Genomic DNA, 26,221 nt, shown 5'->3' on the forward strand with positions numbered 1-26,221 from the left:
GTTTCAGCTTCAGCATCATTCCCTCCAAAGAAATCCCAGGGCTGATCTCCTTCAGAATGGATTGGTTGGATCTCCTTGCAGTCCCGGGGACTCTCAAGAGTCTTCTCCAATACCACAGTTCAAAAGCATCAATTCTTTGGCGCACAGTCTTCTTCACAGTCCAACTCTCACATCCGTACATGACCACTGGAAAAACCATAGCCTTGACTAGATGGACCTTTGTTGGCAAAGTAATGTCTCTGCTTTTGAATATGCTATCTAGGTTGGTCATAACTTTCCTTCCAAGGAGTAAGCGTCTTTTAATTTCATGGCTGCAGTCACCATCTGTAGTGATTTTGGAGCCCCCCAAAATAAAGTCTGACACTGTTTCCCCATCTATTTGCCATGAAGTGATGGGACCAGATGCCATGATCTTCGTTTTCTGAATGTTGAGCTTTAAGCCAACTTTTTCACTCTCCTCTTTCACTTTCATCAAGAGGCTTTTTAGTTCCTCTTCACTTTCTGCCATAAGGGTGGTGTCATCTGCATATCTGAGGTTATTGATATTTCTCCCAGCAATCTTGATTCCAGCTTGTGTTTCTTCCAGCCCAGCATTTCTCATGATGTACTCTGCATATAAGTTAAATAAGCAGGGTGACAATATACAGCCTTGATGTACTCCTTTTCCTATTTGGAACCAGTCTGTTGTTCCATGTCCAGTTCTAACTGTTGCTTCTTGACTTGCATACAGATTTCTCAAGAGGCAGGTCAGGTGGTCTGGTATTCCCATCTGTTTCAGAATTTTCCACAGTTTATTGTAATCCACACAGTCAAAGGCTTTGGCATAGTCAATAAAGCAGAAATGGATGTTTTTCTGGAACTCTCTTGCTTTTTCCATGATCCAGCAGATGTTGGCAATTTAATTTCTGGTTCCTCTGCCTTTTCTAAAACCAGGTTGAACATCAGGAAGTTCACAGTTCATGTATTGCTGAAGCCTGGCTTGGAGAATTTTGAGCATTACTAGCATGTGAGATGAGTGCAATTGTGCGGTAGTTTGAGCATTCAGTAAGGAGCATCACCATTTCCAAGTGATTTTCTATATTAAATCCTGTAATCCTCCCCACAGCCTTGTGAGAATATATTGATCTGATACTCGTGCTATGGGAGGGGTGGGTTGGAGAGTCTGGCACCTGCCTAGGGTCAGGTAAAGAGTCTTCCAAGTCATAGCTGATCTGTCAGTAAAGAGTCTGAAGGTACAATCCCAGAAACTGACTTTGGCTTAACTGAGAAAAGAGAATAAATGAATGAATGAATGGTGGATGAGTAAATGAAGACTTTGGGGCTGCTGTGGGCTGACTCAGTGAATGGAAGGGGGTATCTCCAGGCCCAGGGGTCTGCAGTGCAGGACTCTCTCACGAGAAGGCTCCCCATCTCCCTCCATCCCTGGATGGGTCCATCCCACTGTGAACCCCCAGGAGGGTCATCTCTCATCTGTGTCCAGCAGGCCCGTGAGAGCAGGTGGCCAGCTCTGTGAGTCCACTGCGGCCAGAGGAGGTGAACTGGAGATGAGTGTCAGGGCCTGGTGCTGAGATACTGTGTCTCCACAGTCCTAAGGCAAGAACGCACATTTCAATTTACCCTGCTTGGATAGCTCCTCTGCTCTGGATGTGCCCTTTCTCACAAGTTTGTTAGTCACCCAGTCATGACCGACTGTAACCCCATGAGCCTGCTAAGCTCCTCTGTCAATGAGATTCTCCAGGCAAGAATACTGGAGTGGGTAGCCAGGCCCTCCTCCAGGGGATCTTCCCGACTCAGGGATCGAACCTGGGTCTCCTGCATTGCAGGTGGATTCTTTACCACTTAGTCAGCAGGGAAGCCCTTTCTTAACCAGAATTGAAAGTCTTTTGACCATACAAAGGTGATTATTGTGAAGCATTTAGAGCCAGCTCTCGACAAGAGAAGCGTGGTGTGTCTGTGGCCTCCACTCTCCCATGGGAGGGGAGTGATGCAGAGCTGAGACCAGGCACTAGGAGCTATGGGCTCAGGCTTCCTGCTGTCCCAGAGTGGTGGGGGGGTCACAAGCAGAGGATCCCGTAAGAATTCCCCAAACGTTGGGTCCTCCTGGCTGACCATGCTGTCTGAAACTCCACCCAGAAACCTTACGTGTTTAGTGCAAGGCTCAGCCCCTTGCTAATAAATACAGCCCCGTGGAGGATTATCAGCCTCCAGGCCTCCTGATCAGGAAGCACAGCCCTGTCCCCGACCGCCAGCGGGGGTGGGCTGGGCTGAGGTCTGGGTGCCTACTAGCCGCCATGGTCCACGGTCAATGGAGGAAACGGGCAGCACAGCAAAGGCTTCACGAAAGGGCACACATTGCCCTGGAATAAGCATCCCGTTGGCTGTGATGCTGTCCTATTTCCTTCTGCCTCCAGGGCCTTCCTTTCATGAAATCAAACGGCTTGCCTGGAGGCTCAGATGGTAAAGCATCTGCCTGCAATGCAGGAGACCCAGGTTCAATCCCTGGGTCAGGAAGATCCCCTGGAGGAGGAAATGACTAACCCACTCCAGTATTCTTGCCTGGAGAATCCCATGGACAGAGGAGCCTGGCAGGCTACAGTCCATACCACCACAGAGAGCTGGACATAACTGAGCAACTAATATTTTCACCCTTCACTTTAAGGCTAGCAAGTCAATGTCAGCCTTCATCCCATTGTGTTTTCATGTGATGTTGCTGCTGCTGCTGCTGCTAAGTCACTTCAGTTGTGTCCAACTCTGTGCGACCCCATATACGGCAGCCCACCAGGCTCCCCCATCCCTGGGATTCTCCAGGCAAGAACACTGGAGTGGCTTGCTATTTCCTTCTCCAATGCATGAAAGTGAAAAGCGAAAGTGAAGTCACTCAGTCGTGTCTGACCCTCAGTGACCCCATGGACTGCAGCCCACCAGGCTCCCCCGTCCATGGGATTTTCCAGGCAAGAGTACTGGAGTGGGGTGCCATCGCCTTCTCTGTCATGTGATGTTATTAGTTCCTTTAATACCAGCATTCAGCAATACCTGCTCTAGGACACAACCGAGGACAGATAAGACGGGACTGACCAGGAGTGCCCGGGTGGCCAGCAGGCGTAGAGGGGCTCCCTCAGCAGGGAGAAGACACGGCGGGGGAGGCTGAACAGTGGAGAGAGACCTTTCCAGCTGACAGCTTGATGAATTCTCCAGATGAGAGGATAAGGTCCACATGCATTTTGCCGTGTCCGACAATCCAAACCTCACACAGCTGTTTTTTCAGAGGGTGTTTCTGATTCTTTTCCATTGAATATCTTGGCAAGTGTGTTTCCCCCGCACGCTGCCGCTGAAGATGGACCTGGCAAAAGTGCAAAAGTGTGTGCTCTGAGCCAGCTGCTGCCCCACTAGGGATGCTAGCGAGCCCGGCTGCAGAGCTTCTTAAGACCTGCTCCGAAAGGAGACGTGCTTCCCGTCGCCTGGTTACTTTCGGAGGTCAGACTGCTCCTGTCTCAGCCCGTCCAGGCCTGGATCAAGGAGTCGGCCACCTGATCGGCACAGTGGCCCTTGGTCCACCCAGGGCTAGAGGTGGAAGTTTCAGAAGGGCACCTCAGTCCAGACGTGCGGCCGGCCAGCCCTGCCTTCCCTCGGGAGTGCAGGAACCCCGGCGAGCCTGGAACATGGGCTGTGCGCGTGTGAGCGTGTGTCTGTGCACCGGGCCCATGAGCTGGTGTCCTCCCGGAGACATTCGGCGTGGAAGGAGAGTCAAGGTCACTCTCCAGGCACATGTCCTTCCAACCACACTCAGCCTGCTCCAGCCTGGCACGGACGCGGGCAGCCACATGGTGGCCACAGCTGGTGCAGGACGGGGCGCGGGCCCGCGGGTGGGGGCCGGCTGCCCACTCCTTCACAGGAATGTTGGCTGTCTCCTCTGGCTGTGGATCCAGCCTGGGAGGGGCCTGGGCATCTTAGGAGCTGACTAACCGCCTCATGCATTTTGCATATGTTCCTTTGGCTGACACGACCACCAACTGGTTCCAGGTTTGACCTGGTTAGAAGTGGAGGTCAGATGCTCCAAGGCAGCTTACACACAGAAGCGTTTTTTTTGCAGCTAGGACTAATTTGACTGTCAGTTCAGTTTTGAAACCGAATACATTTGTTGAAATCTGTGTACACTGGTTCCCAGTTCTATCAGCTAGATAAATCTTCAGACTGACTGTATTTGGCTTCTTCCTCTTTACCTTATTTTGTCTTGTAGTAAGGTAGACATTTGGTAAAAGTTACAATGGTCATCAGCAACACCCAGAAAAATCTGACTTTTTAGCCCTGAGGTTATATATCTTTTAATTAAGAATTGAAATGAAGGGATAATTTCTCAATTATTTTATCAATAAGAAAACAATCACCTTAAAAAAAAAAGATACAAGGACAGTGGATATTAGGCGAAGGACAGAAATCCAAGTTCCGCGGCCTCCAGCAAGGAGACTGGTGGGACGCGGGGGCTGCAGGAGGGCTGCACTCAGCGGCCCTGACAGCTCAGAGCTTCCTCTCCATCCCAAGCTCCTCCGGGCCTTGCCAGTCTTCTCAGACTCCCCTCTGCTCCAGGGCTTACACATTCGTGTGTGTCCTTTGCTGACGTCACACGTCCGCGTGCGTCCTTTGCTGTCGTCACACGTCCGCGTGCGTCCTTTGCTGATGTCACACGTCCGTGTGCGTCCTTTGCTGACGTTTGGATTAGTTCCAGGGCCAGGCCATCACAGGTAAAGCGGCTGTGAACATTCAGGCTCAAAATCTTTGTGACGTGGTATATATTTCCTTAACGCCTGAGGAAATGCCCAGGGCTTGAAGGTCTGGGTCATGTAAACGGGGTGGTGTGCTTGACTTCTTAAGGAACCGACAAGCTTTCTCCCACAGCAAAAGCAGCCCTTCCCATTGCCCAGCAGTTCCGAGACCCACGACCCCCTATAGCCTCCCCAGCATGCATCGTGATCTGTTTTCCTTAATTTTACTCATTCTGATAGGTATGGAGGGGTGTCTCATTGTGGTTCATGTTATGGGAAGCCCATTTTTAATGGACATTCATAATTACATGAATGTGGGTTATTTCTGAAAACACAGTATATTAAAGATTACTGAAATCACCCAAATATCTACGCTCTTTCCCTCTATCACAGAATTTGGTAATCCTACCGGCAGGAACTGTAAAGTCTGTGGGGTCTGTGTTTTCCGTCATTCCCTTGCTCGCCTTGTTTTAGATAGGAACTGTAAAGTCTGTGGGGTCTGTGTTTTCCGTCATTCCCTTGCTCGCCTTGTTTTAGATAGGAACTGTAAAGTCTGTGGGGTCTGTGTTTTCCGTCATTCCCTTGCTCGCCTTGTTTTAGATAGGAACTGTAAAGTCTGTGGGGTCTGTGTTTTCCGTCATTCCCTTGCTCGCCTTGTTTTAGATAGGAACTGTAAAGTCTGTGGGGTCTGTGTTTTCCGTCATTCCCTCGCTCGCCTTGTTTTAGACAAGGCTTTAATCGTTGTGCTAGGTCTCCCATTGTTCCTTCAGCAGAATTCTTTTTCAGTAAAATTGGTAACAAATAAAATATTGCAACATTTATGTTTAAACTTCTGTTCAAATTTTGCACTTAAACTGTATTAAAATCTGCAAAGGTGATCTCCTATAACTCTGAATGTCGTATTTCAGGGGACTGCCAGGAATTGAATGCATGACTGGAGAGAACCCAGACCACTCCAGATTTTGGAGTTCTAGGCTGGAGGCCTCCGGAAAGTCAAGACAGTCCATGGGGAACAGCACCCTGGCCGCCAAAGCCCCACCTCCGCCACCTAAATCAACACTGCTGTGCACCCTCCTGCCTGCCCCTCCTGCCCTCTGAACACAGGACGCATCGCCCCTCTCCACCCCCAGGTGATTCCTAACCTCATAGAAACCGCAGACCTGCGGGTGTTCCCGGCCTGCCTCCGTGTTCCGTGGCTTCACCGCCGCTCTCCCCGTCCACCTGAAGCACATTTTCCTCTGGCACTTTTACAGGCATCCCTGAGGCTTCCTTCTGCCCTGGTTCCTCTGAACGAGTACTGCTGTTTCTGCTGTTGGCACAGGTGTGGGGAATCTGGGCCAGGAGGCGGGGCGCTCACTGCCGAGCAGGTGGAGGCCAACGGGGCCCCTGCCTTCCCTCTCTTCCACCTGCCCTGTGTCCCTCTCTTCCCGCCAGCTCCAGCCTGGCCCGATCCCATCTCTCTCTGTCTCCTGCCTCAGCCGGCTGGGAGCTGGAATCCTCCGAGGGTTACTGGCCTTTAAAACACCACGGACAACACCCCCCAAGCAAGTCAGGGGTGAGTAGAATGCTAAATACGCACTTTGGGGAGAGAAGCTGTGAACAGGTTGATTTGGGTCTTGCAACAACCCAATTCTCTGAATAACCATGAGTTATGCAGATCACTTTGTGAATGAGATAACGGAGGCACAGAGTTCAGATTATTTTGAAAGAAGCAACTCAGCTGGTGATGGTGACTCCAAGGCTCAACTGCAGCCAAGCCCTGTGCCCTGTTCCCCCTGCCCCCAAACCCTGGCTTTACTGACGTCCCAAATCTGCACAACCTCCCGGCGACAAGCTCACTGCAGACCTGAACCCGCACCTCCTGTCTGCCCGGCACCACCGCCACGGGCCCAGGATGGGCAGTCTCGATTCCCAAAGTGCGAACTGTCCGCCCTCAGAGGAACCCCTCTGTCTGTGTAGATGCTGATTCCCCTAAACCGCTCAGACCTTGGGTCAGCATCTCTGCTGATGGCCCAGAAATCTGCATTTCTGGGGAACACACCAGATGACCTTTGTCTCTCCTAGAATTTGAAAACTCTTGGGGCAGAGGTTACCAGGAAGCGGCGGTGAGTGTTTCCAGCTGGGGGCCGAGTTCCCCTGGCCCCGGCTCACTTGCTGGACTGACTGTGAGATGAGAGAGGGGGGCTCCTCCTTCACCTCCACGCTGGGCAGGAGCCCCAGCCAGAGGCCCTGCTTCCATTGACACCTGCGCTTTCCCGGTGGTGCAGCTGGTCCTCAGGCCCCGTGAGCACGGCGATCACAGAGGCCCCGTCCTGGGGTGAGGGTCTCTAGGGCTGTGACTGGGGATTCGTAACCATCACAGGGACCACAGGCGTTCCCTGGGGCTGTGTCAACAAACTAGGACACACGGTCTGTCCTGCTAAACCTGTGTTTCAAAAATGCAGGTTTGTTCCGACATGACTGAGAAATCAGGGAATGATCTCAGCCGTGATAGGCACTGCAAGTTCACCTGCGCATGATTCCAGCCTCGGGAGACACGAGGCGAAGCCAAGTGGGACGGGGCCAGGCGGGCCCGCAACCCTGGGCATCCGTGGCCTGCCTCCCCCGCCCCCGCCAGGCGTCACAGGCACCCCCGCCTGCCAGGCCCCTCCTTCTGTGGCCCCAGGTGCCCGCTCTCTGACAGCTGCTCCACGGGCTCTGCAGGTCCCCTTCTGGGGAAAGTACCCGTCACAGGACTCTGCTTCTGGCCTTCACTGGGTGTGCAGCTGTGACCTACTTTCATGAGGTTCCTTGCTTTTTTAATGCATCACTGACAAGGTTTGTGAGTGTCGCGTCTCCGCTCCCACCAGCTCGGGGAGTTTTACTGCGTGGCTTTGCACGCTGTGGTACGTTCTGGGACGAACACCTTTCTCCGCACCAGACTCTGGACTGAGCTTCCAGACCCACCTCCCTCCCACAAGGCCCGGAGCAGAGACGGCGGTAAAGAAGGCGGACGGGAAGCAGGTTGCTGTGTCTGCAGACCTGCCCTGGGAGAGCCTGGCATCTCCTCAGGGCCCAGATGACCCCGGGACAGCGGGACGGCACGGTGATTTATGAGCTCCTTCCTTTCACAGGACAGTCACGGTGGGAGATATCTAGGCCGTGTGGCGAGCAGGCTGGGGCTGGTGGGGCTGACGTGGAACTAACAGTGTGTGCCGGCCAGCCTCCTGGGTGCAGGCCAGGTCCCGCCCCGGCAGGACGGCCTGGGGCCGGGTCTGCCCGGGAGCAGGGGCCATGCAGCTCACGTGCAGAATCTGCAAAACCCGAGCCCCACGGGCTACTGCAGGTCCCAGCACAGCCCCGTCCTGAGCGAGCCCCGGGAGGTCTCCGAGCTGCAGAAGGACGGTGCCTGTGGGTCATCACTGGGAGGCGGCCCGCAGTGGAGGACACTGGCCGGGGCACCCACAGAAGTGCAACGAGGAGGCCCCTGGAGGGCTGCAGAGAGTGGGTCCTGGGCATCGGCTGCAAGAAGGGAAGGCAGCTCGGCTCGCCCCCTGCACTCAGCTCTCTCCTTTCTCACTCAAGCCCAGTCCCGTTAGTTCCCTCCTCTCTCTCTCTATCTCTCTGCTTCTGTCTCTCTCTGTGTCTCTCTCCATGTGTCTGTCTGTCTCTCTCTCTCCATCTCTCTGTCTCTCTCTCTCCATCTCTCTGTCTCTCTCTCCGTCTCTCTGTCTCTGTCTCTCTCTCGCCATCTCTCTGTCTCTCTGTCTGTCTCTCTGTCTGTCTCTCTCTCTATATATTTGTCTGTGTCTGTCCCTGTCTCTCTCTCTCTCCGTATCTGTCTCTCTCTCTCCCACCTCCCCTCTCTCTCACACATACATCGCTCTGGCTGTATTGCTAAGATCTTGTATAATATTCTTAAGAAAACTGTCGCTCCACTCACCCACGGGAATTTCCAGTGGGTGTCTATTGACTCCCTTGTGGGGGGACCTCCTGTCACCAGTGGGAGGAGTGAGGAAGGTTCGGAGCAGAGAAAGGGGGGAGAAGGGGTCCCGGGTCAGGGGTGGCGTGGCTGCTGATACGTGTCCAAGGAAGACGGACGTGACACCAGCACCTCATTCAGTGTTTAGAGTCCATCAGGCAGGTATGACCGTCTGCAATCTACAGTTGAGGAGATTTAAGCCTGTGGAAGTTAAATAATTCATCTGACCGGGGTCACGAGTGCTGAGTGGGGAGCCGGTCGGATCAGCTCCAAAGCCCTCCCACATCCCCTCCATCTGCCGCCTCGGGGATGGGGCCTGGGGACTCAGTGGGCCATGAGTGCATCTCGTGGACGCTGTGATCCGGGGAGGTCAGGGTCAGGGGACACTTGGGGCCCCCACTGTGGGAAGCCCTGCCTCCGAGGAGGTGCCTGGGCCTCACCCTGCACACCTTCAGTCTGGGCGTCTGTGCAGCCTCACCTCCACCGCTCAGCGAGCCGCCCCAGCAGTCGAAGCAGTCTCCGTGGGTGACACCGGCTCCTTCGGAAGCCTGATAAAAGGCTTCAGGGTTAGCGCTCACTGTGAACAGAAAACAGGGTCAGGCCAGTGCGTCTCGGGGCACCAGGAACGGCAGCATCAAGCGTCGTCCGGGCTCACCCAGCCCCACTGAGATCCTCGCATTGCATGTTGACGCCTTGGTGTCGAGGGACTGTCTACTGCAAGCAACCTCGTTGGTCACGACGGTGGAGGACAGGTGACCTCTGTAAGGTCTACAGGGTCATGGCTCAGTGTCCAGAGGGGGCTTCTCTCCAAGGCAGGGTGTGACCTCCTGGCCACAGAGGGCTGACTGTGCCCCTCTCTAGGACCAAATGAGAGGGCACCCATGAGTAACTGAGAACCACCCTGGGCCTGCGGGATGTGCTGGCTGAGCCCATAATGGCCGTGCCCAGAAGCGCCTGGGGAGCAGCGGCGCCTGCCTTCTTGCAGGTGCTGCTCTAAACGCCCTTGCTGTGGGTCTGGGCTTCTCTGCACAGTTGTGCAGGCTGTGCACTGCACAAGCCAGACACGGAAACTCCAAGCGTGCACAGCCAGGACTCTGGCACGCGTGGGTCAGGCGGCTGGGCCAGTGATGCACCAGCCTCAGGAGTCCTGGGAGGAAGCCTCAGGGGCTGGGTGTGAGGCTTGATGCGAGGCGGGGGCCCCCAGGAGCCTGGGAGTAGAGAGGGCAGGTTTGGAAGTGGGGCGGTTAGGGGGTATTGATGGAAGGTGCCTGGGCCTGAGGCCAAGGAGGAGGGAAAGGGCTGGAACGTGGGGCAACGGAGCAGGGCACAGGGCTCTCCTGGGAAGGTTGCTCCTCTTCGCCTTGAGCCGGGCTGGTCCTTGAGACAGAGAGAACCGTCCCTGGGGCAGGGCGGGTATCCCGTGCCTGGCCTCGCCCACAGGCCCTGAAGGCCCCAGGCCGGGTGTCACCCAGCCCCACCAGGCCCCCGGCCCCCCAAGCCACCACACAGGGTCCCCCTGAGCAGGAGGACGGCCCTGGTCCACCTGGAAGGCGCCTCCCTCACCGCAGGCTCTCTGCCATCAGCTGCAGCGGGAGGCCCCACCAGGGACGCCCGTCGCCTTCTCTCCAGAGGAGGAACACCATCGCCTCCTGGAGCGAATGAAAATGAAGCGAAGAGCCACTTCCGGGTTGGCTGAGCACAGCGGCCTCAGCATCGGAAGACATTTCTCAGCTGGGGCGTTCTTCCCTGGGAGTTGCTCTGAGGATGAAATGCAGGGATTTGTGTGCTTGCTTCTAGAGCAGTTTATAGTATAATTCAAGGCACAGATTGCAGAAGGAAGGTGTGGATCTCAGTAAAAGCAACCTACAGTGACAAGCAGGAAAATCACACAGCCTCTGCCCCGGCCGACATCATGGGTTAGTTGTTAATAAGTTGGCTGCTTCTCCAGCTTTAAAATGCACAGGCGTGTCCTGGAGATATTGCTATAATGCAAATTCTGAGTCAGCAGATGACGGATAAGCCTGCGGATCCTGCATCTCTAATGTTTTCTTGGCCAGGACTCCACAAACCGCCCAAGGACACAGGCCAGGCCTCTGCTGTCTCCTCCATGGTAGCTGAGGATGGCTTCTAGCTTGTGAAGGTCTGTGAAGGAAGACAGAGAGGATGGTGTGGCAGAGACACATGAGCCCTGAGGCCTGAGCCAGGGACCGACCGGCCTTGAGACAGGAGACTCGGAACAGAGTCTGGGTCCCTGAGAGTTTCCTGCGCGGAGCCGGGAGGCCTGGCATGTCTGCCTGGATGGAATCTGGCCGCGACCACAGACTCTCCTAACGGCAGCCTCCAGGACACCTGCAGAAGCTCAGTGTCCTGACGGGACGCCTACCCTGAAGCGGCTCCTGAGTCCTGGCCCTTGAGGGGAGAGCGTTTGCGGATTCCTGTCAGAGCTGCCACGCTTCCCACCAGGAGGCTCAGACGTTGGGCCTGTTGTCTTGGGGAGACCCTGACTTTTCCTGGTCCCCAAAACATGCAAGACTTCACCTGGATCTGCATCTCTGGAACTGCAAGCCTTCAGACCCCAAACACGCTCCCTCACCTGCAGGCTCCTCTCTGCCTTTTGGCCAACGGCCTCCACAGAGAAAACTTCCTGCCCTGGACGGAGTAACGTGTGCTGCCGTCTGACCACGCTGAGAGCCAAAGCTTCCTGCCCTGGATGGAGTAACGTGTGCTGCCGTCTGACCACGCTGAGAGCCAAAGCTTCCTGCCCTGGATGGTGTAACGTTTGCTGCCGTTCGACCGTGCTGAGAGCCACAGACTTTCAGGATCAGCTCCAAGCCCCCTGCCCCGCCCTCTCCCAAACCAGGGGCCCATCAAGGTGGAAGAAAGGAGACTAAGTTAAGGGCTGACTGTGCAGGCTCCAAGTGCGGCCTCAGCTCCCTCTCCAGCCTCCCGGCCAGCGGGGTCCCCCCTGCACTGCCCCTGCCCCGCTTCCCCATCCCCACGTCCCTGGGACGGTCTTCACACTGCCCTGCAGGCGTCTGCCTTCCTGTTCACTCTCCCGACAAGACCACGTGCTCTTTGGAGCAAAGAAGGGCTTGTTTGTACCGAGAGTCTGTCCCACAGTAGGGGCTCCACAAACTACTGAGAGCAAACGAGAGAGGCGGTGGCTCTGGGTGCAGCTTCTCAGGACTAACACGCGCGGGTGCCTTGTGTGTTATCCGTACGTATAATGTGATGAGTTGACATGTAAGTGTGTGATGGCCCATGCGAGTGGTAATAATCCATACATCAATCGTGTGCATCACATCTACTGTGTATCCATAACACACACACATACTGTGTGTATGAGGTGAACTGTCAATTGCTCAGTCCTGTCCAACTCTTTGAGACGCTATGGACTGTAGTCCACCGGGCTCAAATACTAATGTATATTTGTGTAGATACAAATGCACTCATTTTAAATGCTGCCAAGATTATGCTCAAAATCCTTCAAGCTGGGCTTCAGCACTATATAAACCAAGATATACAAGCTAGGTTTAGAAAAGGCAGAGGAACCAAAATCAAATTGCCAGCATTCGTTGAGCTGAAGAAAAAGCAAGGGAATTCCAGAAAAACATCTACCTCTGCTTCACTGACTACACTAAAGCCTTTGACTATGTGGATCACAACAAACTGTGGAAAACTGTTAAAGAGATGGGAATACCAGATCACCTTACCTGTCTTCTGAGAAACCTGCATGCAGGTTAAGAAACAATAGTTAGAACAGGACATGGAAAAATGGACTTGTTCAAAACTGGGAAAGGAGTATGATAAGATTGTATATTGTCACCCTGCTTATTTAACTTATATGCAGAGTACATCGTGTAAAATTTGGGCTGGATGAATCACCAGCTGGAATCAAGATTGCCAGGAGAAATATCAATAACCTCAGATATGCAGTTGATACCACATTAATGGCAGAAAGTGAAAAGGAACTAAAGAGCTTCTTGATGAGGGTGAGAGAGGAGAGTTAAAAAGCTGCCTTAAAACTCATAAAGAGAGCTGAGCATTGAAGAATTGATGCTTTTGAACTGTGGTGTTGGAGAAGACTCTTGAGAGTCCCTTGGACTGCAAGGAGATCCAACCAGTCCATCCTAAAGAAGACCAGTCCTGGGTGTTCAAAAAAGGACTGATGCTAAAGCTGAAACTCCAATACTTTGGCCACCTGATGCAAAGAACTGACCCATTTGAAAAGACCCTGATGCTGGGAAAGATTGAGGGCAGGAGGAGAAGAGGACAACAGAGGATGAGGTGGTTGGATGGCATCACTGACTCCATGGACATGACTATGAGTAAACTCCGGGAGTTGGTGATGGACAGGGAGGCCTGGCATGCTGCAGTCCATGGGATGCAAAGAGTCAGACTGAACTGAACTGAGCTGAACTGAAAACTCAACATTCAAAAAACAAAGATCACGGCATCCAGTCCCATCACTTCACGGCAAATAGAAGGGGAAAGAGTGGAAACAATGACAGAATTTATTTTCTCGGTCTCCAAAATCACTGTGGACAGTAACTACAACCATGAAATAAAAGACGTCTGCTCCTTGGAAGGGAAGGCAAGACAAAACTAGACAGCGAGTCACAAAGAGGAGGCATCACTTTGCCAACAAAGGCCCATAAGAGTCAAAGCTATAGTTTTCCCACTGGAGTGAGTGAGTGAGTGAGTGGAGTCGCTCATCCCACGGGAGTGAGTGAGTGAGTGGAGTCGCTCATCCCACGGGAGTGAGTGAGTGAGTGGAGTCGCTCATCCCACGGGAGTGAGTGAGTGAGTGGAGTCGCTCATCCCACGGGAGTGAGTGAGTGAGTGGAGTCGCTCAGTCGTGTCTGACTCTTTGCGACCCCATGGACTGTAGCCTCCCAGGCTCTCCGTCCGTGGGATTTTCTAGGCAAGAGTACTGGAGTGGGTTGCCATTTCCTTCTCCAGGGGATCTTCCCAACTCAGGGATGGAATCCGGGTCTCCCGCATTGCAGACTGATGCTTTAGCCTCTAAGCCACCAGGGAAGCCTTGTTTTCCCACTAGTCACGTACAAATGTGAGGGTTGGACCATAAAGAAGGCTGAATGCCAAAAAACTGATGGTTTCGAACTGTGGTGCTAGAGAAGACACTTGAGAGTCTCTTGGTCTGTAAGAATATCAAAGTGGTCAATCCCAAAGGAAATCAACCCTGAATATTCATTGGAAGGGCTGATGCTGAAACTGAAGTTCCAATACTTTGACCACCTGATAGGAAGAGTTGATTCATTGGAAAAAGCCTTAATGCTTGGAAAGATTGAAGACAAGAGGAAAAAGTGGCAGCAGAGGATGAGATGGTAATATAGCATCATTGACTCAGTGGACATGAGTTTGAGCAAACTCCGGAAGATAGTGGAGGACAAAGGAGCCTGTCGTGCTGTAGTTCACGGGGTCTCAAAGAGTCAGACACGGGTTAGCAACTGAACAATCAAATACGTACAAATGTATTGTATTATACAAGGCTTTCCAGGTGGCACAGCAGTAAAGAATCTGCCTGCCAATGGGGGAGATGCAAGAAATGCTGGTTTGATCCTTGTGCTGGGAAGATCCCCTGATGAAGCAAATGGCAACCCACTCCAGTATTCTTGCCTGGGAAATTCCATGGACAGAGAGCCTGAGGGGTTACAGTCCATGGGGTTGCAGAATTGGACATGCCTGAGCCCAGATGCAAGCATATTATACATTATACATACCTAAATGTGTGTGTGTGTGTGTGTATACACATATATCTCCTAAAGGAGATCAGTCCTAGGTGTTCATTGGAAGGACTAATGTTGAAGCTGAAACTCCAATACTTTGGCAGAGAGCTGACTCATTTGAAAAGACCCTGATTTGGGGAAAGATTGAGGGCAGGAGGAGAAGGGGACGACAGAGGATGAGATGGCTGGATGGCATCACTGACTCAATGGACATGGGTTTGGGTAGGCTCCGGGAGTTGGTGATGGACAGGGAGGCCTGGCGCGCTGCGGTTCATGGGGTCGCAAAGAGTCAGACACGACTGAGCGGCTGAACTGACCTGATATGTATATACGTATACCTATGCAGTGCATGCCGATATGTATGTATTTCACGTGTATCACATATACATACATACATATATATAAACATGTACATTTTTAGAGACACTGAGTGGCCCAGGAGGACGTCTTGGGGCCTGGGCCCCTCCAGCCCGAGGCCCTGCAACCCTTTAGTCCCAGGGTCCTCAGCCAGGGTGGTCTGGACCTGCACCCTCAGCTGGTACATGGCCCAGGGCCCTGCCCACTGTTCACACCTGAGGACCCAGCTCTTTCCCACCCTGAGGATTTTTTAAAGCTTATAATGAGTTTAGAAAACTTTGTACTTAGAAATTAAAAAAAAAAAAAAAAAAACAAGCAAACAGCAATCCAATTAAAAATTGGGCAGAGGACCTGACTAGACATTTTTCCAGAGAAGTCGTGCAGTGGCCACCAAGAACCCTGACCTTCCCTTCCCATCCCTCCCCACCCTGAGGCTGAAGCCCCAACCATCACAGTTTGGAGCCCCCACCCCGGTAGGGACAGCATTCCAGGTCTGGGTGCTGAAGGGGCCCCACGTGGCAGCCCTCCCAGGAGGGTTGGTTTTCTTTCTGGGGAGGGACCCGGGCTGGGGGCATCTCCCGGAAGGCCATGCTGCCCAGCCAGGGGCTGAGGCCTAAAGGAAGGACAGAGAGGCCTGTCCAGGGAGGTGGTGGAAGGGGTGAGGAGTGGCATATTCAGAGCCCCGGCTTCTCCGCGGGACCGGGCGGGGTCAGGTGCCCAGGCTGAGTCTCACGGGAGTCCCCCACGGCCGTGTCCCCCACAGCCCAGAGTCCACACCGCAGCCACTGGCAAACACCGACTGGCTGTGCACCGTGTCGCTTCTCCAAGGCCACAACGCCAGCTCAGTCACCACGCCGGCGACGTGATGGGGACAAGCCCCGTTTCGAGTCTCCCGCCCCCTCCTGGGGGTGTGACCTTGGGCTGGAAGAAGGCACCAGCCCTGGTCCCTGCAGGTAGCCTGGGGCCACATGGGCACCTCGCCTGGTGGGGGGGGGGCATGAGGATTAACCTGAATAATGTACCTGCTTCAAGCAGCATAATGTTGTGACAGGGGTAGCCCTAGAAATAGCTGCTCTTACTGTTATTGTTCAGGAGGAATAGGGAGCAGGCGGCCTCGAGAGCTCACAAGGGTCCCCGTAGTGATCTCCCTCTGTCTTCCCGATGCCCCTGGCAACGGCAGGCACGTGGGCATCATGCTTCCCTACCGGCCCCTCCGGCTGTGGACGCTGGGCTCTAGAGGTAACTGCCCAGGTCACCGCACCCGAGGCCCAGGAAGCCCCGCCCTGGGCACCGGGGCCGGGTTGCTGGCCGGGACGCCAGCCCAGCCCTGCTTGCAGAGCCTGTCTGCGGGGTCCCCGCAGCTCCCATGGGGAAGCATGTTCCGGGTCCTGTCCCCTCCCAGTCCCTGCAGGGCACCCTCGCCTGATAGAAACCGGGTCTCATCTGGACAGTAGGGGCCCCAACCATCAGGACCTCACTTGTGCACAGAAGGCCGTCCCCTCGAAGGCAGGACGAGGGAGAGATGGAGCAGACCTGGGGGCTGCAGCCACAGTGGGCAGAGCTGCGGCAGGCGCAGGAGGGCACCCTGTCAGGGGGCTCGGCGTGGGGCAGCTCTGCTGGCCGTGGAGCTGACCGCAGCCCCTCCTCCCTCTTCCCTGCTCCCCATCCTCCCCCAGCCCCCGCACAAAGGCGGCATGTGCAAACGTCCAGTCCAGGGACAGCGCTGGGGTGGGAGAGTCCGGGGAGGCGAGGGGAACTGGAGGCCACCTTGCAGTCAGTGTCCATCGGCATCACTGAGGCATCGCCAGCACCATCGGGGCACAGGGCCTGCCCGTGACCACCGCTCCGCTGTAGGGGCTGAGCTGTGGCCGGCCCCACTCAGGAGCAGGACCTCGTAGGTGCTCGTCACACTCTGGGCCACTTGAGTCTCTCTCCCTGAGGCTCCCATGCCACGCTGTCAGGAAAGAAGCGGGCAGGCATCACAGCTTTTAAATGGAGATTTTTTAAAGCTTATAATGAGTTTAGAAAAGTTCATACTTGGAAACCAAAAAAAAAACCCAATTAAAAATTGGGCAGAGGACATGAACAGACATTTTTCCAAAGAAGTCGTGCAGTGACCAACAAGAACATAAAAGATGTTCACCATCACTAATCATTAGGAAAACTCAAATCAAAACCACAATGAGACTTCACAACACACCTGTCGGAACGGCTGTCATCAAAGACAGCAAATGACAAGTGTTAGGAAGAAGGCAGAGAAAAGGGGACCCGTGCACTGTGGGTGAGATTGTAAGTTGGTGGAGCCACTGTGGAAAGCAGTCTGCTCACAAGATTAAAAAAGAGTTTGCTCACAAGATTAAAAGTAGAACTACCATATGATCCAGTATTTCCACCTGTTGATGTTTATCTGAAGCAAAAGAAAACACTCATTCAAAAAGAGGCATGCACACCTCTGCTCACGGCAGCATTGCTTATAGTGACCAAGATATGGAAGCGAGCTCCGTGCCCATCAGTAGATGGAGAGTAAAGATGTGTGTGTATGCGTGCGTGTGGAATATTACTCAACCGTGAAAAACGGACTCTCGCCACTTGTGACAGCGCAGACGGACCTAGAGGACACGACGCTAAGTGAAATAAATCAGGAAGACAAACACCATATGCTCCTACTTACATGTGGGATCTAAAAGCAAAACGAACACGCGCGGACAGAGGACAAAGCGGCGTTTGCCTCAGGAGCTTGGGAGGAAAGAAAGGGGAGGAAGATAAGAGGTACAAGATTCCGGTCACAGAATAAATGAATCGCAGCGATGAAATGGACAGCGAGGGGAATACAATTGTGTGGTATCTTTGTGCAGTGACAGATCGTAACTAAACTTATGGGGATCATTTTGAAATGTACAGAAATACTGAATCCTTACATTGTGTGACAGAATCTGACATGGCATAGTAGGTCGATGATACTTCCAGCCAAGCCAACATGCGTGCTCAGTCGTGTCTGACTCTGTGGGACCCCATGCACTGTAGCCCACCAGGCTCCTCTGTACATGGGATTTTCCGGGCAAGAATACTGGAGTGGGTTCTCATCTTCTCCTCCAGGGATCTTTCTGACCCAGAGATTGAACTCCCATCTCCTGTGTCTCTTGCATTGCAGGCGGATTCTTACCCACAAAGCCATCAGAGAAGCCCCAAAAATACTTCAGAAAAAAAGCAAATAGAGAAAAAAAAACAAAAAAACCTCACATGAAAGAGACCAGACTTTTGGTTACCAGAAAAAGGTGTGGAGGGTGGGGGAACCAGATGAAGATGGTTGAAACTACAAACTTCCAGCTGTAAGAAGAGTAAGTACAAGGGACATAGGCACCTGATTAATAGAATTAACAGTGTTGAGTGCTGTCTATGAAAGCTATGGGAGAGTAAATCCTAAAATTAAATAAATAATAACTTTTTTATACTAAAAAATAAAAAATAATTTTATTTCTTCAATGCTGTATTTTTATGAGATGAAGGATGTTCATGACACTTATTGTGGTTATCACCTCCTGACTCACATCCCCTCCTGAGGTAGGTAGGTCACATCCCCTCCTGAGGTAGGTAGGTCACATCCCCTCCTGAGGTAGGTAGGTCAATCATCATACTATGCACCATAAACCAATAAAGTGCCGGATGTCAACTACATCTCAGTAAAACTGGGAGAAAATAAACAAGTTCTCACAACACATGATACTAAAATTGTTCAACTATATTTTTATTCTAATTAATTTTACTGTTTGGGGTCACTATTTAGCATTGTTTATTATAAATCACATTTTCCTGACCTCCCGAGTGTCACACCACAGAACACTGCTGCGAGGTGGGTGTCTTATTCTTGCCCAGACAGAGTAGGTAGGACGTACCGGGCACTGCCAGTGTGCAGTTTACAAATAACCCGACCTGGTTCTTGCCTGTATGAGCCTCGGTGCTTGTCAGAAGGAGGGCTTCAGGCTTCAGAAAGACACGAGGGAGTCGGAGGATGAGATGGCTGGATGGCATCACCGATGCAAGGGACGTGACCTTGGGCAGATGCTGGGAAATGGTGAGGCTCGGGGAGGCCTGGCGTGCCGCAGCCCTGGGGTCGCAGAGAGTCAGATGGGACTGGGCGACTGAAGGACAGCAACAGTGCTCGTCATCTGAGATAGCCAGTAATTAACCTGTGAGGAGGAGGAAGCACGGGGCTGGGGGAGCGGCACCAGGGGGCTGGAAGGTGTGGGGACCGAGAGGCGGGAGAAGTCAGAGCCACGGACCCCCTTGTCCTGGCACCTGGGAGCCTCCATCCCCAAGGCATAAAGCGGGGGTGCGCCCGCTCAGTGCTCGCCTGGAGCCCGTGCAAGACGGTCAGAAGTATGGCTCGAGGGCCCACCCGGACCTGCCCACCTGGAGCCAGGCCCCCGAGGTCAGCAGTGTCAGGAGGAAGGACTGGGGAGGGCCCGCGCTCACCGACAGCCATGAGCAGACAGGAAGGGCCAGATCAGTGCTCCAGGCACCATCCAGATACCTTTAAATGCCTCGGATGAAGTGCTCTGCCTGCCTCCCAGTCATCACTGCGCCGAGGATGCTGCGCAGGTGAGCGGCTGTACGAGTTCACAGCCAGAGCTGTCCCCTAGCCCCAGCATCCGTGGCTCGGAGACCTCACACAATAGACAGGGGGCCTCGAGCCTTGGCTGCCCCTGGTAGCCAGGACCTGACATGACGGGACAGGACAGCTGGGGAAGGCCCGCCCGACACAAGCCTCGGTGCTCGGACTGACTCTGCAGGGTCTTCGGGGAGCCCTGTCCTCACGTGCACAGAGCACGCTAAAGCTTTCGTGTTACTTCTCGATTTCCTGGCAAAAGCACTGTAGGAAAAATATAAAATACAACCTGGCTGTTTGGGTTTCCGTAAGATGTGTTTGTTTGTATTCTCATGAATCTAGAGTGCAGCCTCATGGATTCGACACTCACTGGGTGAATTTTGTCTTTCAGCCCTTACGGCGAAAGCGTTATTCCAAACAACCACCTTGCCGAGAGTGACCAAGCATCGGCCTTCCGCAAGATCGGTACCAAGGCAGGCTGTGATCAGGAAGCCGCCCATCCTGCCTCGGAAAGCTTTCATTGTCTGTCATGAGCAGGAAGACAATTCTTCTAAGTCGAGCTCACAACGTGCTGGTTTTCAAACCTTGGCGAGAGGGCTCCGTCTGCCCTTCGCACACAACATCCCAGGGCCACGGAGCAGAGGACAGGACCTCACTCTGCAGTGGGTGAGCAGGAGGCGGCGGACATCAGGGAGGCTGGCAGAGGAAAAGGAGAGCCAGGTAGAGGCTAGGTGCTGAATCAGAGTGAGAGGAAGGGCCTCGGGCCTCAGGAAGAAACAGCCGTGCGGCGCAGGGAGGGTCCTGCCGACCCCCTGGAAGACTCCGGAGCGTCTCAGCCTGCAGGTTGGGCAGGAGCTCCATGGTCCCACGCCCTCCCTCTCCGAGGCTCTGTCTTCCCTGCCAGCACCCAGAAGGCACAGGAGAAGGGACTACCCTGGGGAGCCCCAGCGTTCGAGGGGACTCAGTGGATCACTCCCTGTGACACACACCCCGAGGGAGGAGGGACCCAGTCCAGAGGTTTCTGGGAGGACCAGGGTAGCAGGTGGCCTGAGGGGCCCCCAGGAGAACAGTCTGGGGCTTGGCGGGTCAGTGGTGGGAGGCACACCCGCCGGGCTATGGACGCAGCCGTCACCCGAGGCTGGGTGAAGTCCCCTCTTACATCAGGAGTGGTACCAGGCTACACACAACCCCTGCCCCCCACCTGGGACCCTCCCCCGACTGCAGAGCTGGGGCATGTGTAGGGATGGACATGGATGCATCATAAGCTGCAAAGGTCAGAAGGTCCCCTTTGTGTCGGAGAGGAGCCCTCCTGACACCTCCCTCTCACCTCTGGGCCATCCGTGGTCAGAAATGTACCAGCTGCGTTCCCCAGCAGCAGGTGTGGTCCTGGCAGCCAGAAGCCAGTGTCGGGCAGGCGTGCGGAGCTGCTCAGGCTCTGCGCTCCCCGCACGGAGACTGGTGGATGGAAAGAACTCGAAGCTGCGGTCATGACGTGACCACCGGCACGTTCCGGGGACCCGCAGACGGGAGGCAGCGGCAGTCAATTGGAAATGGCGGAGTTAGGGACCGGATGTGTCTCTGCCCCGAATGCCAGCACCAGAGGTGGGCCAGGGGGTGGGGGCAGCTCTCTCCTGGTCAACGGGGGATGCTGGGTGGAGAGACCCCATAGGGTCAGCCCCGCATGGGACGGAGCAGCTATGAGTGCGCTGGAGATGGACACCCCAGCCCTCTGCTGCTGATAAAGCTTCAGCTGCAGGTGGAGCACAGGGAGGACCCCAGAGAGGCAGAGGGGCTGGGATGGGCCATGGGGCAGAGCTGCGGGCTGGGATGAGGGTGCGACCGAGCCCCCGGGGCTGAGGTCCAGCAACAGGATGCGGGAGGCAGCCTCTGAGGATGCCCAGGGCCAAGGTCCGCGGCCTCGGCCTCATCCAGGGGGATACCCTGTTCCCAGCACAGACGCTGTGGCCTTGGGACGCCCCACGGCCATGCGCTCAGCTGCCCGGCATCCAGCGTGTGTGGCCAGGGGCAACGGGTGCTGGGGAAGTGGGCCTCTGGGCGCACAGGTGATCCCGTCTCACCGGATGAGGCTGGAACCAATGTCTGCTGCCCGGTTCTTCCCAGGGGCCAGGGCGCTCAGTGCAGACGGGACCCGGTGGCAGGAACCTCCCGAGTGGTGGCGGTGTGAGCCGCAGGTCGGCACCCGGAGGGTCCGAGGAGCGCCTCTCAGACCACCGCAGGAGAGGAGACTCTGAGGCTTCCTGGGGGCGGTGGGCAGGGAGCGGTGCCTGGGGCGTCTGGGGCAGGAGGCTGGAGGTTTGGAGGAGCCTTGCCCCCTCCTCCCCCGCCCCGCCAGCAGGTGGCGAACCAGAGCCTGTCCAGGAGGCCCCGGCCGAAGGAGGCCCCTGTGCGCCCCGGAGCGGTGAGCCCCCCAGAGCGGTGAGCCCCCTTCCCTGAGCGGCCCCTCGCCCCGCTGTCCCTGCAGGGAGGCCTCTCTGCCCTCTCTCTCCTTCCGTGTCCCATCCCCGCCCCCACGTCCTCCTGTCTCCTCCTCCGGCTGGCTTGCCGAGTCCAGGATCCGCAGCTGGACCGCTGACGGCGGAAAGGCCAGCCCGGGAGCCCCCCGTGGGGTGGGGTCAGCTACGGGCTCCACCTGCCGTCTTACCCCCAGACGTCGGCGCCGGTCTGGAAGGCTGGGCCTGCGCCTGCAGCAGGAGCCGGCGCCCTGTCCCTCCGTCTCCCGGGCCTGCTCACAGGACGAGGGCAGGGAGGCCAGAGTGTGGACAGCGAATCGGAGCAACACCGTCTTCACCGCGTGCTGGGAGCCCGCGGTTTCCTCCTGACTCGCCCTATCCCCCTTCCAAATGGCAGAACCGCGCAGTCACGGCTTCAGAGGTGACTAAGCTGCAGGTTTCGTATGCTGGGAGATGGGAGGCGACGCGAAGGTGCTTTTGAGCAATTCAATCGCCAGGCTTTCCCCATGGATGAAGAAAACACACACACACCCAGCATACACACACAGACGTGAACACATGCACACAATGCACATCCAAACCAAGTACACACACACCCATATACACACACATCACACAGACGTGAACACACACACAGACGTGAACACACGCACACACCACACATCCAAACCAAATACACACAGACGTGAACACACACACACAGACACGAACACACGCACACACCACACATCCAAACCAAGTACACACGCACCCATATACACACACACACATCACACAGATGTGACCACATACACATGCAACCACACAACACACACATCCACACCAAACACACACACACAGCACCATATACATACACACGCACACCACGTAGATATGAACTCATGCACACAAAGACAAGCACACACACCCCACAATACACACCCAATACACACACGCACCACGTAGAGATGAACATGCAGACACGCTCCCCAAAGATACACACACCAAACACACAGGTACACACACACACCCTGCTGTATAAAGTTCACTAAAAATACATGTGTGGAAATGTTTTCTAACATTTCTAACATTGAACATTCCTATCAAATCCCAGGCACTGAAACACACTGCTGTACACCAGCAAACCATTCCAGCATGTGTCCCACAGATAATTTAGAAATACTATGCAGGTGGTTTTCCAGGCCACCCTCTCCTCAGCCCCGCTGAAGCCTGTGTCTTTGGTGAGCTTGGTCGTTGCGTGACTCTGTGGAGACCAGGTCCAGCTGGAGGGTCCCGCCAGCTCCAAGCCAAGGGGGGCTCGCCAGCACCAGTGCCCACAGACGAGCGCACCCCCCAGTGGCTGCTGCCAGCGTCCACGTGCCAGCCCCACTGCCTCCAGCCTCCCTGGACTCACCAGGGTCAGCAGGGGGCCTGGCCCAGGCGTCCTTCAAATTCCTGCTTCCACCCTGGGTCCCGGAGCAGGTGAGGGTTTATGTTGACCCTCCAAGAATGGACTTTCTATTTGCCCCACCCCTGTGTCTCCTGAAAGGAAGCCCTACTGGCCTTCAAAGCTAAACATCTGGGGCCCACCTTCCCAGTAAAGGACCCCCGGGTGGCGGGCCAAGATAGGACTCAGAACGTCGCTCCCTGGGGAGAGCCTCTGCTGCCGAGACCACCCTCTCGTCTGAGGGTTGCTCACCCTGGGACTGCTGGGGCTGACTGTGCCCTACCTCCTGTAGTTCTTTCTTTATCTCTTTAGTTGTAGGGGATCTTTTCTGCTTGTTTTTCAGTCTCTCTCATCAACAGTTGATCTGAAATAGTCATAATTTCCGTGTGTCCATGGGAGGAAGCAAGCTCAGGGTCTTTCTACTCTGCCACCTGGGCCATCTCTGGGTCTTCCATGAGGGCACAATCCGTTGGAGGGCCCCAGCCTCCTGACGGCATCGCCTCCACTTCCTGACGCCATCACCCTGGGGACACAGCGCACACAGCACTGGGCACAGGAGGTCTCTACACCCGGCGCGAGGCTGGCATTCCTCTCCAGGGAAGCCTCTCTACCCCCACACGTGCCCCATAGACGCCTGTCTAGAAGCCTCCCCTCCCCTGACAGCTCGGTCAGAGGGTTGTGCTGGAGCTGAACTGCTCGATCAGTCCTTAGTAAAGAACGGCGGGTGTGACTCAGGGGTGGCAGGCGGTAGCTCTCATGATGGGACGTGAGCACCGGCCCTGCTCAGGGACTGTGTTTTTCTGCCTCTTCTAAACCTATGCTCCGCGGTCTGGAGGAGCCCCTCCCTGGGAAAGTGCAGAGCACACAGCTGTGCTCAGAGCACCCGGCTCCCCAGGCTGCCATGTGTTCATCTACCTGATTTCCCAGCAGCTCTGAGGCTCACGAGGGTTCACGGTGTGGTTTTCACCTTTGGGTACCCAAGTCAGAGCTCTGAGCTACATAGAACTCAGTCACTTCTTCTTGAATAAATGAACGAATAAAATAAAGATCTAAAGATGAAAGAGATAACCGATCGCTGTGTTTATACCCCAGTGAGCTCCCTTCCCCTGTAGAAAATACTCCCCAGATAAACTGAGGATGGAAGATTGAACAGAAAAGGTGATGGGGAGGGGAGGGGTGAGAAGGGAAAACAAAGAAACGGTGCGTTGTTTCAGCTACACAGGCTTGGGACTGACCGGGAAGAACATCCCTACGCTAAAGTTGTTTTTAAGAAAATAATATAAAATAAATTCTTAAATAAAAAGAAGTCACAATTATATTTGAGACACTTTTTTTTCCCTGAAAAATGGAGTGCTTTTCCCCTAAAGCTAAAGAGAGTGAAATTGAAATACTGAGCTCTGTACAGAAAAAAGAAATTCTCTCTCTCTTACACACACACGTCTGACTTCTCCCTCTAGTCATTATAGTATAAAATAGTTATATTTATATAAAATATAAAAGACTTTATAATAATATAAAATACTTACATCTAACAAATGCATTCAGATCTGCTCCCAGAGTAAAATAAATCGGTTATAAATCAGTGCGAAATTCCCCAAATAGAAGATACCCAGGAACGGTGCCTACTGGATCCCAACCCGTCACCAACAAAGTCAAAAGTGATGGGGACTGGAGCTCTGTTTCATCTTCTACTCTGGGTGCACTGGGAGGAAAGAGGCTAGGGGACATGCGGAGCAGTGGACCCCTACACTGATCCACTCACATCACAGCCCATTTTGCCTTTTCCCACAAACCAGGAAAAGACAGGAGAAGGAGAACGTGAGAAAAGACACACACGCTTGAGCTGAACATACTCAGAAAAAGTGCTTGAAGCATCCATAGCCTAGAATCATGAATACTCTTAACTCTAATTGGAAGTTCCGAAAAATGGGAAAAAAAAAAATGGAGATTTGTAGAGACGGGCACTGCAGAAAGTGCTGCGCTGTTGTAGCGGAAGTCGCCAACCTCGTGGCGTGTTGATCCGCTCATCTCCTGCACAGCATCACGCCCTGCGGAGTGCTGAAATACCACCTTTGCAGGAGGCAGTGCTCAGCCTCACTGGGAGGCGTTCAAATCAGTGTCAGCAAACAGCCCTTCAGCCCTCCAGGGAGGCTGGCGCAGCAGCAACTCAGGGTCCAAAACGTGCCCTTTAGGCGGGGTCTGAGTCTCTGCTTTTGCCTTCACAGCTTGTATTTCCTCTTCCCTGGAATTCGCCCGTGCGTCCTGGGTTCCGGGGTGTTTCCCCGAGACCATCTGAAAGCTTCTTCATGTTCTTTCTAGCGCAGATTCAAAGCCTACTTTCTCACATCCACAGGCACTGCTTTAATGCCCAGGGCAGAAGTCGGAAGCACAGGTGCCCGAGTTAGTGTCACTCCCAACGCTGGGTCAGTGCACACCAGGCAGACACAGCTTCTCCTCTTGCAAAACGTGCCGGGAGGAAATTAGGAAATAACCGTATTTTAAGCCAGCAGTCCTTAGACTGTGATATGTACATGCACGAAAAATTTGTCTTTTAAAACAAGTTCTTTTTCAAGTTAATTTTCCAAACACTAAAATATTTCCCTTTAAAGAGTTAAGAAAATCTCAGGAGTTGGGGTTCAAGGGGTTTCTCCACATGATTATAAAGGCATGAACCAAACACACTCGTATTGATACATGGCTATACATGCAAACTCATGCATGTGTGTGAATTAATACACAAATACACGCACACTTATACATGTGTGTGCACACATGCGTGCACACAAACATGTGATGGTGATCGGGGTCATCTCACTACCAGACATCCAGCAACTCCAGGCCTCTCTCCTCGCCTCCCCAGCCCTCAGCTCCGTCAGCCGTGTCGCCGGTC

The sequence above is a fragment of the Bison bison genome, unplaced genomic scaffold (genome assembly GCF_000754665.1).
Source record: "Bison bison bison isolate TAMUID 2011002044 unplaced genomic scaffold, Bison_UMD1.0 scf7180017864266, whole genome shotgun sequence".
Lineage (NCBI taxonomy): Eukaryota > Metazoa > Chordata > Mammalia > Artiodactyla > Bovidae > Bison > Bison bison.